The following is an 11434-nucleotide window of genomic DNA, read 5'->3' as shown; positions in this document are numbered from 1 at the left end:
TGGTATGCTAATTGGATAGTGTGAATCTGGATGTTTATAAACACGACACTGTGACCTACATAAAGTGCTACAATCAGTGAATGTCTTGGCGGTTTTGAAATTTGATTGGCTTTTAATTTAAATCACATTTTCCCAATTTAAAAATACTGAAGCAGTTTTTAAGTTTTTCCATTCCCTCTTGAAGGTGTTGCGTCAACTGCTCTGAGACGCTGCCTGAGGTGTCTGAATTTCATCATATTTTGATAGCTCTGCTCAGCCTTCAGGCAGACATCAAAGCCACCATACTTTGTTGAGTTCTGTTGCAGCATAAATGGAAGCCAGACACTCAAGCTGGAGAAAATATTTAAAACTTAGAAACAGACTAAAAATAGCAAAAATTTTCTCCTATGGATTACACTGGATGCCTTCTGCTGTCAAACAGAATTACTTCATAGCAATTCTTCCCTTTAGAAAGGACTTAGTTTATATTTAGAAAAACAGAAGTTACTTCAGTAGCCTACAAATGAAAGCAGCTCTTGGAAAAGCATTGAGCTCTGAAGATTCAGGGTAGTTAACAATTCGGCTTCACTGTTTGCAAGATTGAGGGCCAGCACAATGACCTTTGCTGGGACATGCACATGTGATTGTCAGCCTAAGCAAAATTTGCCAAAAATATGCCTCCTCTGATGAATATCCAGGCACACTCAGTGACCAGCACTGTAAGGACACACTCTAAGGTAATTGAGCTCACCTACCATTTCTAGAAACATAGCCCAACAAAGCTAGAGGTGGAAAGAAATGCCAAAGTGCAAAGGTATAGGGTTGAACAACAGCAGCTGGCCATTGAACAAAATAAAGCTCCATCTATAAAATCATCAGCTTTGAAAAGCACTTCCAGATGGCCTAGGGAAGTTCAAACATTGAGAAAGGAAAAAAAGAGAACTGAAAATTGACACTGGAACAGATTCTTGTCCTATTGCAAGACCAAAGATAATGAAACCATGCAAGGCAACTGACTGACCATGTACCATAGTATTTAGAAGGGGAAACTGCAGGATGAAAGAGTACCAAAACTACCACAGATCCTGAAGCTGTCAGATTTGTTTCACTTTTTGGACAACCATGATACAGCCAGGAAATGGAAATAATAAGGAAAACCACAGCAGCATTTGGTAGCGTAGGAATGTAGGTAGGATATTTATTAGTGAAGTTACAAGTAAAGAAACTATTCATATGTATTGTTTACCAAATTTATGCTGAGCCCCTTCAGAAATCACTGTGAAGTAAGATCTCAGCTGCAAGTTGTAGTTCATTTCAAAACCAGCAACATAAGAAAAAGGATTCAAGTCTTGCAAAGACAACAGGAGTTTAGACAGAGGTTCCGAATTAATTTTAAAAACATGACCTAGGAATTACCATTATGCCAAAGCATGCACAGACATATGTGAGTATGATTCTATTGATGAAATTGATCACATTCCTGTTGTCACTTAAGAGACGAGCAGAGCTGACCAAATTACTCAAGTGTTGACTTCAACTTTGCAGTAGGTTTAATCTAATACAGTTTAGGTTCCAAGTCAAGTTGGCAACTTGGAAACAACAAAGAATGTGGAATAAAATGACAACTGAGGTGTATACTTTCCAAGCCTTGCCCTGCCAAATGCAAGTTCCTTTGAACTTTATAGTACTGCAGTGGAGAGCAGATCTAGATTGCATGCTCTAATATTTTGGATTGCAGCTTGAAGAGATAACGTTCTAATTTAGGGATATACATGCTGTCATTGGGGCAGGTCTGATACTAAAGCATGCAGATTTACAAGAGGCAAGTGGCTCAGCATTAATCTTTATCATTAGTCTTGCTTCCAATTCATCTGTTCTTTTGTTCTGTAATTCAAGCAACACTCAAAAGATTAGTCTCCAATTTGCAGGCAGGATGAGGTAGGGAATATAAAATATTTAGAGGAAGATATGCAGTAGTTAGCTGTAGTTATTATCGAAGGAAACACTGGGTTAAATCTTTTAAGGTTCATGGAAAATCTATCAGAACAAAACAGAAGTGGATGCAATGGCGTTAATGAAGAAAAACCTGAAGATGCAACAGAAATTCTATGTCAAGAAAACTGGGACCGAATACTTCAAGATGGCAAATGACAATTCACTCTTCACAATAGTTATTGGTAAGCTGCCTGGCCTGCTGAGTTCCTCCAGCATTTTGTGTATTTTGCTCAGATTTCCAGCATCTGCAGATTTTCTCTTGCTGGTAGATACAGTGTATTTAGTTTTCTAAAAGGTGTCTGACAAGGTGCCACATCTGAGGCTGGTGAATGAATTAAAATCCAAGGTATTGGAGAAAATGTTTTTACCACAGGTTGTTTTCTACGTGACAGCCAGTTTTCAACAGACAGGTTTATGAGAACATGAGAAGAGTAAGAATAAGATTAATATAGCATTGCTTTAAGTGGGTGGTCGATAGTCAGTGCAAATCTGATGAGCAGAAGAGTCTGTTTCCTGCTGCCAGTTTTCAGGTTGGAGGGTTGTAGTTAATGGAGTATTCCAAGTATGGGTCTTGGCCTTCACTAATTTATTATTTATATTAATGTCCCAGATGAAGGAAAAAACTAATATTTCCAAGTCTGCTGATGTTACGAATGTCGTGTGGAAGACATGGTGATCCTGTAACAAAATATTAATAGATTGAGTGAAAACCTGGAAATAAAATTGAAGGTGAGGTCATGGTATTAGGAACTATTAAAGATGGATTAATATCTTACTGGGGAGAGACTGAAAATGGGTGAAATTCAGAAGGATCTAGGTGGAGTAGTACATTAATCACAAAATGTTAGCAGGTAGATACATTAAGTAGTTTAAAAAAGAAAATAGATTTTTTTCCTTTATTGTGAAGGGGGTTAAGGTTTAAGAATAAGGAGCTTTTGTTACAGTTGTACACAGAACTGCTGAGGTCACACCTGGAATAATATCCAGAGTTTGGCCTAATATACGCAGTAACATTGCAGGCTGCACAAAGGAGATCCCCAGACAAATTCACTGGATGAGGGTGTTGTCTTCTCAAGACAGGCTACACAGGGTTGGATCTGTACTCCCAGGCGCTCAGTAGAATAGGAAGTAAAGGCAGCCAAGTATGCAAGATCCTAAGGAGACTTGACAGGGGAAATGTTGGGAGAGTCACGAAGAAGGGCACACAACTATAAAATATGGATCTCATCATTTCAAACTGACGACAGAAATGTCTCCGCTCTTCTATGGAATTCTTTGCCCGAGGGCAATGGAAGTCAGATCATTAAATATTTGAACCATGACCTTTCTCAGGATGGTACAGCCTAGTGAATGGTGACCGTCAGTGAGGATGCGTATCATTACTCATTTATATGTGAAAATCGTCAATTATTGGAGCAATATCAGAATGTACTGATGTAACCAAATTGGTAAGGGAATTAAAATACTAAATCTGGATGCAACAGGATGGATGATAGGTCTTATGCACTGTTTAAAAATGATAACCAGCAGATTTTGAAAGCAGTTGATGGTTGGAAAGAGTGTATCAGCAGGAACTAAAAGAGCAAAATGTTTATAGAGTGCTGTATTGCAATATTTTAATAAGCAACAACTTGCTATCAATCATTGCTATCACTCTTTGGGTAAAGTTAATCAAGTGTTTTATCTATAATTTTGTTACTTCAATAATTCTAAAGAACCACAAGGTGTCCTCAGTAAGATTTATAACCAGAAAACAAAAAAGCGGTTTAAATAATGTTATATAATTTTGTAGGCATTTAAAAAAACATTAAAATTTGGCATCTCCATTGACATTGGAAATACCATGGAAAATAAAACCTACAAATTGCTAAAGCACGGATGTGTGCAAATTCATAGCATTCAGTTATGGTATTTATACAGATTTGTTTCTCAAGTTCCATGCTTTGAACCAACTGATTTAAAGACCAAATGCAAACTTGGCTTTGCTGTAAACAGACTTGAACAAAATCTGGAATACAAATCAGCCAGATTGCTGGAAACATCTTCATAATTTATTTTTCTTTTTGCACAAATCCTTGGCTCACTTACTTGGCAGTGGTGAGGATACACCACATTGTCAAAGCTGTTGTTTTTAGGGTGTAATGTTAAACCAATATTCTTCTGATCTCTTGCAAAAACCCCATTTCATATCTCTAATAAGAACAGCAGGTTCATTCCCAGCCTTTGCCCAATTATCATCTCCCCAAAACATCATAAAAATAGATCATCTGACATTAGCACACTGCTTCTTTGGGAAAGCTTACAGCCCAGAAGTTGTTACTGTGTTACCTACAAGTGATTACATTTCAGAAAGTTATTCAATTATAAACCTACTTGGGAGAAAAATGCAAAGTAAATGCAAGTGTTTCTTTCAGAAGAATGGCATTTTTACCAGTCTCACAGAACTGGATATTTAAACAATGGCTTCAGGTCCAGAACTGGGGTGGGAAGGAAAAAACGATCAGACAAGATTCTTTCTGCACTTGGCCATGGCTACCATCCTTGCTCCAGCAGCTGAAAACCTGACAAAGCTCTCAGCCACAGGTCAAAAGTGCTCACTTGGGACTCATGTCAAAAAGCATATGGTAATTCCACGTAGAGAATAGGGAGGAAAGAGGACTGGGTGGAAGAGGTGGAAGAAGTGCACTGCATGATCCAGACCCTGCACTCAGCATCATTCAATCTCCCAAATTCTGACCTCCACTCATCCCAGGGAGATCAGAGTCGTGAGAACTTCCAAATTATGATAAAACAAACAGACAAAAAAAAAATCATTCTTGAGCAAATTCTCAATGGTATTTTTGTCTTTTCATCCACTATTGATTAGAAATAGAGATCAGCTAAAAGCAAATTTATTGTATTAATTGGATAACAATAACCCTTTTTGTTTAACATTTAGAGCTGAGGGAATCCTGCACCTACATCTCTGATAACATCATACAAAAAGCACTCATTACGTTAATACGGGTATACAGACTCAGGACTATTATGCCACTTTAATTTACTGCCAGGCACCCACTACCCACAGTATTACTGCTGTAGAACTCCGCACCTGAAGGCTTAGAATGCGAATAGATATGCAGCCACTTGAAAAGATTACATAAAGTGGGCAATATAGGATCATTTGGACAAACTAAAGCTGATCTTTACTTCCAATTTGCTTGCCACATTGTAGCCTTTCAGTTATTTATTCCCCCCCCCCCCACCTTTGGTGTGCACTTGTCTAGTTTTAAGGATCTAAGCCATTTTGCAGTGTGAGTTCTACATAACCATGCTTAGTAAAAATCTCCGAATGGAATCACTGGAATCCATCTATGCCCCCTCTAGATTTGAATTCTCCAACCTATTCATGATACTTGCACCAGTGAAAGGTTCAAATACTTACCAGTTTACATATGAAAGTGCTTTTCAGTCTTCATTTCAATTAGTTTTTCCATTTTTGTTCTGTTAAAATCCACGAACAACTTCTTGACAGTGATAAAACTGTTATATTCTCAGCAAACCATTTTAATTTTATAACATGGCTTTCAAAAGGTTCATGTACACAGACTAACAACCAAATGAAGTAGATAGAATACACTCCACAATAGTATAATGGGTAGTCTTGGAGGGAAAATCTCAAATTAGTAGAATTACAAGCAGCTTTCAAAGTGTGGACTTTTTTTGCTATTGATGATTCATTTGCAATTTATCATAAAAAGTTTATGTTGAAGTTTTGCCTATTTTTTTAGAAACTAAAAATACTGAATTTTATTAAAGTCATTAACTGAAAAACAATCCTAAACTGAACCAATAACGAAATTGAAAAGTGCAAGCACCAATTCTTAGCTGAATTGAAGAAGGGCAGAAGTGAAGGTGCAGGAAACCATCAAAGTTGAAAAGGATGTTATGGAAAGTAGATAAATATGAAAGCTGTAGTTCAGGTAAGGCTAAACTTTGATTCAGAGGCCTATAAAAGTGTAATTTCACTTTATCACTTCCATATTTTGACAAGACCAGAGTATCACTAAATGAAGTTGCAAATCTTGACAGCATCTCTGCAACAACAAATCTTCTGCCTCATTGTTATCATTGTTGAAAGACTGAACATAAACAAATGGGGGAGGGGGGGCAAGAGAAAATATAAACTTTGTTACTTCAAACTATTGCTGGAGTTAGTATTAAACTGTAACAACTTATGTTAACACCTCGCTACAAAAATGATCATTTTCATTCATGGGCTTTCAAGCAAAAGCAGAGATAGAATCTAGGTTTAACAATATGAGAAAGTCCCTACACTTACTGATGCAGTACAACCCTTATGAAATAGAAGAGCATAGCAAAGATACAGAGAAACCATTGGTTAAGAATGTAACAAGAACTGCTATATCACAAGAAATTAAAGCCATTCTGCATATTGTCCAGCACTCACTCTTTGCTCCCCCTTCCTATCTGAAAGATGCATGCTCAGGATGACCTCCACTTCCATGGGTGCTGGTTAGTCTCTTGCACCTTGTTCAAGTGACCATGGGCAAACAGAACCAATGTATTGGTAGACATTTAATCATAGAAAGCATCACAAACAGGTCTGATGTTTAAAACTGTACTACTTATTTGTTTGTTAAACTTGTAGCCCTTGACTTATTATCAAGGTTTTTAATTTTGTTAAAATAATGCACAGTGCCTGGCCTCCCATTCTCCCCTCATTTTAAACATCAGTTCCTTTGAAGTTCTGTTTCTGATTTACATTGGTCTAAAATCTGTGGATAAGAATTTAAAATGAAGAATGCAGGACCAGGAACTAATAAACATCCTTCTTTCACAGGCCAATAAATGCTACTGAATACCAATTCTAGAGAAGGAATCATGAATCACTTCAGTCCTATAATGCTAGGGGATCAGGGCCACATGATTTACAGCCAGCAACAAAGTAGGAATGAGGACACACTTTCAGGTTTGGGGATCAGGTCATCTTGCTCCTTTTGCTGGCTGCTCTTTTCTCTACAAGTGGATCAGGAGGTGGTGTCATTCAGGCATGTCACAAACATTGCAGCATCCTTCCAATTTAAGCATTGTAAATGGTGAAAACACTTTTTATTTCACTAAATAAAGCAAGCCACACCTGCATGCAGCGGCGCCTAGACAATATTCAGGCATGGCCTAATAAATGGCAAGTAATCTGATACTCCGACTTGACAGTGCAGGGCATTACTGTGGTGAGGCCTTCATCATCAACACCCTCAGAGACACCACAGACCAGCAACTAAACTACACCAGCCTCAAAAGTATTGTGGCTACAAGAGCAAGCCAGGAGCTACTGTAGGTAGGCTGCTTCAACGAATCACCTCCTGACACCTTAAAGCCCTCCTGCCATATCCAAGGCATGAGTAAGTGACGTGATTACAATAGTCTCCACTTGGATTTCTGCAGTGCCAACAATACTCAAGTACCTCAACATCATCCACTCAAAGCCTCCTGCAACCTATCATTCTCAAACAGCGCTACCTCCATCACTGTAGCATCCTGGATGCAAAACGTAGACTGCAGTTACTTGCTTATGCTACTTACGACATCACCTCTCAAACTCACAACTACCAACACCAAGGAGGTTGAGGGCAGCAGGCACATAGGAAGACCCAGACTTTCAAGCTCCCTCCAAGTCACATTTTCTTACTTGGAAACACACTGTCACCCCTTCAACAAAATGACTGCGACAATTTAATGTGGTAATTCATCACCACATTCTTGATGGCAATTATGAATAAGCAATATATGAAGGTTTTTTTGGGCAATGACCCGATTCTTAGAATATCTAAATGTTCTATCTTTGTTATATAAATGTTTGGTGTGTTGCTAATTACAAAAAAATACAAGAATATGTATTTTGAATAAGAATTGCTGAGGTCAGTTACAGTTTGTTCAAATATTACTGATTAAAGTTGAACAAGTGTCTGTACCATATTGACCTTTTACTGGTCCTATCACATTTTCTGATTCATCATCAAGACCCACTTACCTCACCCCTGGCTCAGTTTAGCTATTACAGAAACCTTCACCTAGCATGCGAGCTAACATTGACATTCAGAGTTCTAAAACTTTCCACTTCTTCTCTGTAAACATGTTTCTTAAAACTCTTATCTGTCCCACTATCCTTTCTGTGGTTTGGTGTCAATTTGTGTTTGACAATGCCAGCCATGTGTAAAAGGGAGAGGAAGGCGGAGCACAAATCTATGCCCAACATTTGTTATTGGATTATTAATGATCACCAAACTAGATATTTAACTAGACAGGCAAAATAAGCTCAGGGGCAACAAAAGGAGGTTTTGCTGCTTCGTTACAGTGAATATCTTGTCGATTCTTCAAAGATTTTCCACCATCAAATCAGGACCGCAGTGTCAGAAGAGCTTCTGAAGGTGCTAGAAATCTTGAACGACACAAAAAATGCTAGAGAAACTCAGCAGGCCAGGTAGCATCCACACGAGTCCTGATCAAAGATCTCAGCCTGAAACAATCAACTGCTGAACTCCATCACCCCCCCACCCCACAGATACTGCCTGACCTGCTGAGTCCCTGCGTGTATTGGTTAGGACTGCAGTGGAGCACTTCACTTGTCTGGTCAAATCCAACACTGAAAAGGGAAAACACTATTGAAGATTAAGCTGCCTACTTCACTGACATTGTAAGTTAGACTTAAAATTCTTCTTCTGCACCACTGGCACACCATCTGTTAAATGGGCAACACCTTCCAAACCTGAGACAAGTACCATCCAAAGAATGCCACCACATCAGACATCAGCCTGACATGGAACTAGGACTGTCACTTTTTATTCAAAACAGGATCAAACTTCTGCCCAGCAGAGTGTTTATTTAAAGCAGAATGGCTTATTATCCTTAGAACAGCTTCAGGTTTATTTCCATTTAAAAATTCAGCGTGCACCTGTTTTGTCACCGGGCAAAAAAAATTGCACAGTACAAGAATTTTGAGTGCACTGGTCATTCCGAATTAGAAGGGCCATTGGTAATAGTGCCCTCAACATCTGAATGTGCTGGTGAAGAGCTGTACAATGCAGAGTTATTATCAAGTACCGGAATTAAATGGGATTAATTTAACGATCACTTCCAAATAGCATGGATAAGGTTGGCCATATGGTTTCCTTGTATGCTTTGTAATTCCTTGTGAGCTTTATAATTCTATACACTGAACACATGGTTCACAGTGGCTCAAAGCTGTGGTAACACACATTCTTGATACCAATTCTGAATGACTAGTAAACAGAGGTCTTGCCAGCACCTCCTCAATTCTGAACAAGTAATATAAAGCTAACATTCATAAATTAAATTCAAAACACCAAAAAGTTCTTCCATTTAATTTTGGTGTTGATGATACAAGTGCCTCAAAGGGGGTTACTCTTCATTTACAGTCAGTCGCATTGCCTACCTTGTTTAAGAGGGTGAAGAGGAGGAGCTGATTTTCCCAGAGATCTAGGAATTAGGAATTCGCTGCTCCGCCCTTCCTCTCCATGCACGACCCTCGATGTAAACAAGTTAGATTTGGACGTTGTTTCCAATCTTACGAGCCAGCAGAAATCTTCAAAAATAAACATACAAATCTGGAAAAGATAAATTAAAAACTCTCCAACCACAGGAAACCGAAGAAAACAGTAGTTTTCCGAATATAATCAAATCGCGCTTACAAATAAAAGTCATAGGAAATTCAGAAGGAACTCACATTTTGAATTAACTGTAATTCCATCAGTTTAAAAAAAATACACGCTTAAACTTTGAGCTTTTTTTTTGTCAATTTTAAGCCCCGGCTAGCAACAATAATAACCTGTATTATAATACACGGCATTTTAATTCTACACATACAGGCATATCTGTTAAATAAAAAAAAATTGTAAACATATCCAGCCAACGCAGCCACAATTGAAGTAGGAGACTTGCTCAGCCACAGAGCGCCCCCGAGACCCCAGCAAGCTCGCCTCGTCCTTAGTGCCCCGTCTGGAGCTCGACCGTTCCCACATCGCTGACGCTACTTGCTCAGTTCCCCCTCACACTCTCTCCCCGTTTTCCCTCCTTCTCCTCGTTCTCCTCTCTTTGTTTACATGCATATTATTTTATGACGCAGCAAATACACTCTCGCAATGTGACTGCCGCCATTTTTGTGTTTTTATTAAATCTCATAGCCATGTGATATATAAAAAACTTCCGGGTCCCACTTCGACTCCCCGGAGTGCGAAATAAAGTAGAATGCAATCTTTTAAAAATTTGCCTGCTTGTAAGATTTTTTTTGCTGTTTAGAATAAATAATTTGTTTTGTAACTTGTTTTTTTTTTGCTTCCAGTTAGTTGGCACCCCAAACTGCTAGCTTTCACTTTGCACAAAGAATATATTTGCTCACTGGAAGGGAAGAGTCTCGATGATGTGTGCAATTTGATACCTCGCTTCATGGTAAAGGACAAGGGTTAAATCGGTCTGTATTCCCTTAGGAGCTGAGCCCACCTCAGATTTGCAATTTAAGCATTTCTCTTAAATGTGGTTCGTCAAATGGAAAGACAATTGACAAAAAGCTAGATTTGAGGCTATTGGAAACATAACATAATGCTAAACGGTCCCAAAAAGGTTATATTCATAACACTAATTGAACTTGAAGTTGTTAAATTACGATTAAATTTTGTGTTCTGAAAAATTGTCTTTTAATCGATTCTGTGTGAATGGCATCAAACCAACGGAATGTGCTAGTGTCACAATAATAGGGTCATCTGCTTCAGAACATCACATATTAACCAGAAGATCAGAGCAAACTTGACTGATGCCTAGACTGATTAGGTGAGCTCCCATTTGAGTAAGGTACTGCAGTGTAGTTATTGTCTTTCTTTTTCTTTTCTTTTTCCAATATTTTTATTGATTTCTACATAGAAGAATACAGAGTTCAAGAGAATACATATTAAAAAACAAAAGAAAAAATATAATAATACCAGGTACAGTATATTGAATCACATTAACAAACTCCTTACTCTATATTCATATAGATTAGATTAATTCGTAAATTAGAATATAAACAATTTTATTAAAAATGATCTACACCCACTACCAAAGTCGAAGCTGAAAGACATTGTTTTAAAATTCTACATTGGAGAATAATCCTATTCTTTTTTGGAGTTTCAAAAAATGGGCAAAAAAGAGAAAAGGGTTGAAGCCATGAGTAAATACACCAGAGTTATGTAAAACGAGCAATTCCAAAATACTTTGGAGGATTTTTTTTCCCACTCTTGCTGTATTAATCCTTTATTCCAAAGGCATGGAATACTAATTGCATACTTGAGAACTTTCCAAACTGCTGTTCTTTAAGTAGCGCATAAGAGGGACAGAGGGAGAAAAAGGAGAGTGAGAGAAAGAATGTGTGTATAAAAATAAGTAACAGATGGGGGCATAGCTGCCT

The 11434-nt window shown here is 38.1% G+C and overlaps 1 long non-coding RNA gene across 1 annotated transcript; it reads right to left on the bottom strand.

Annotated features, from left to right (window-relative positions):
- Positions 1 to 358: 358 nt before the first annotated feature.
- Positions 359 to 10143, bottom strand: LOC140205962 (uncharacterized). Its single transcript, XR_011888028.1, has 3 exons — positions 9722 to 10143; positions 9431 to 9602; positions 359 to 2652 (listed from the first exon to the last, which is right to left on the bottom strand). It is a non-coding gene; the product is annotated as an uncharacterized lncRNA (long non-coding RNA).
- Between the last annotated feature and the right edge of the window lie 1291 nt (positions 10144 to 11434).

This window comes from Mobula birostris, chromosome 12, assembly GCF_030028105.1.
Source record: "Mobula birostris isolate sMobBir1 chromosome 12, sMobBir1.hap1, whole genome shotgun sequence".
Lineage (NCBI taxonomy): Eukaryota > Metazoa > Chordata > Chondrichthyes > Myliobatiformes > Myliobatidae > Mobula > Mobula birostris.
Note: the sequence above shows the minus strand (reverse complement) of the source record. Positions and strands in the feature narration are given on the sequence as shown.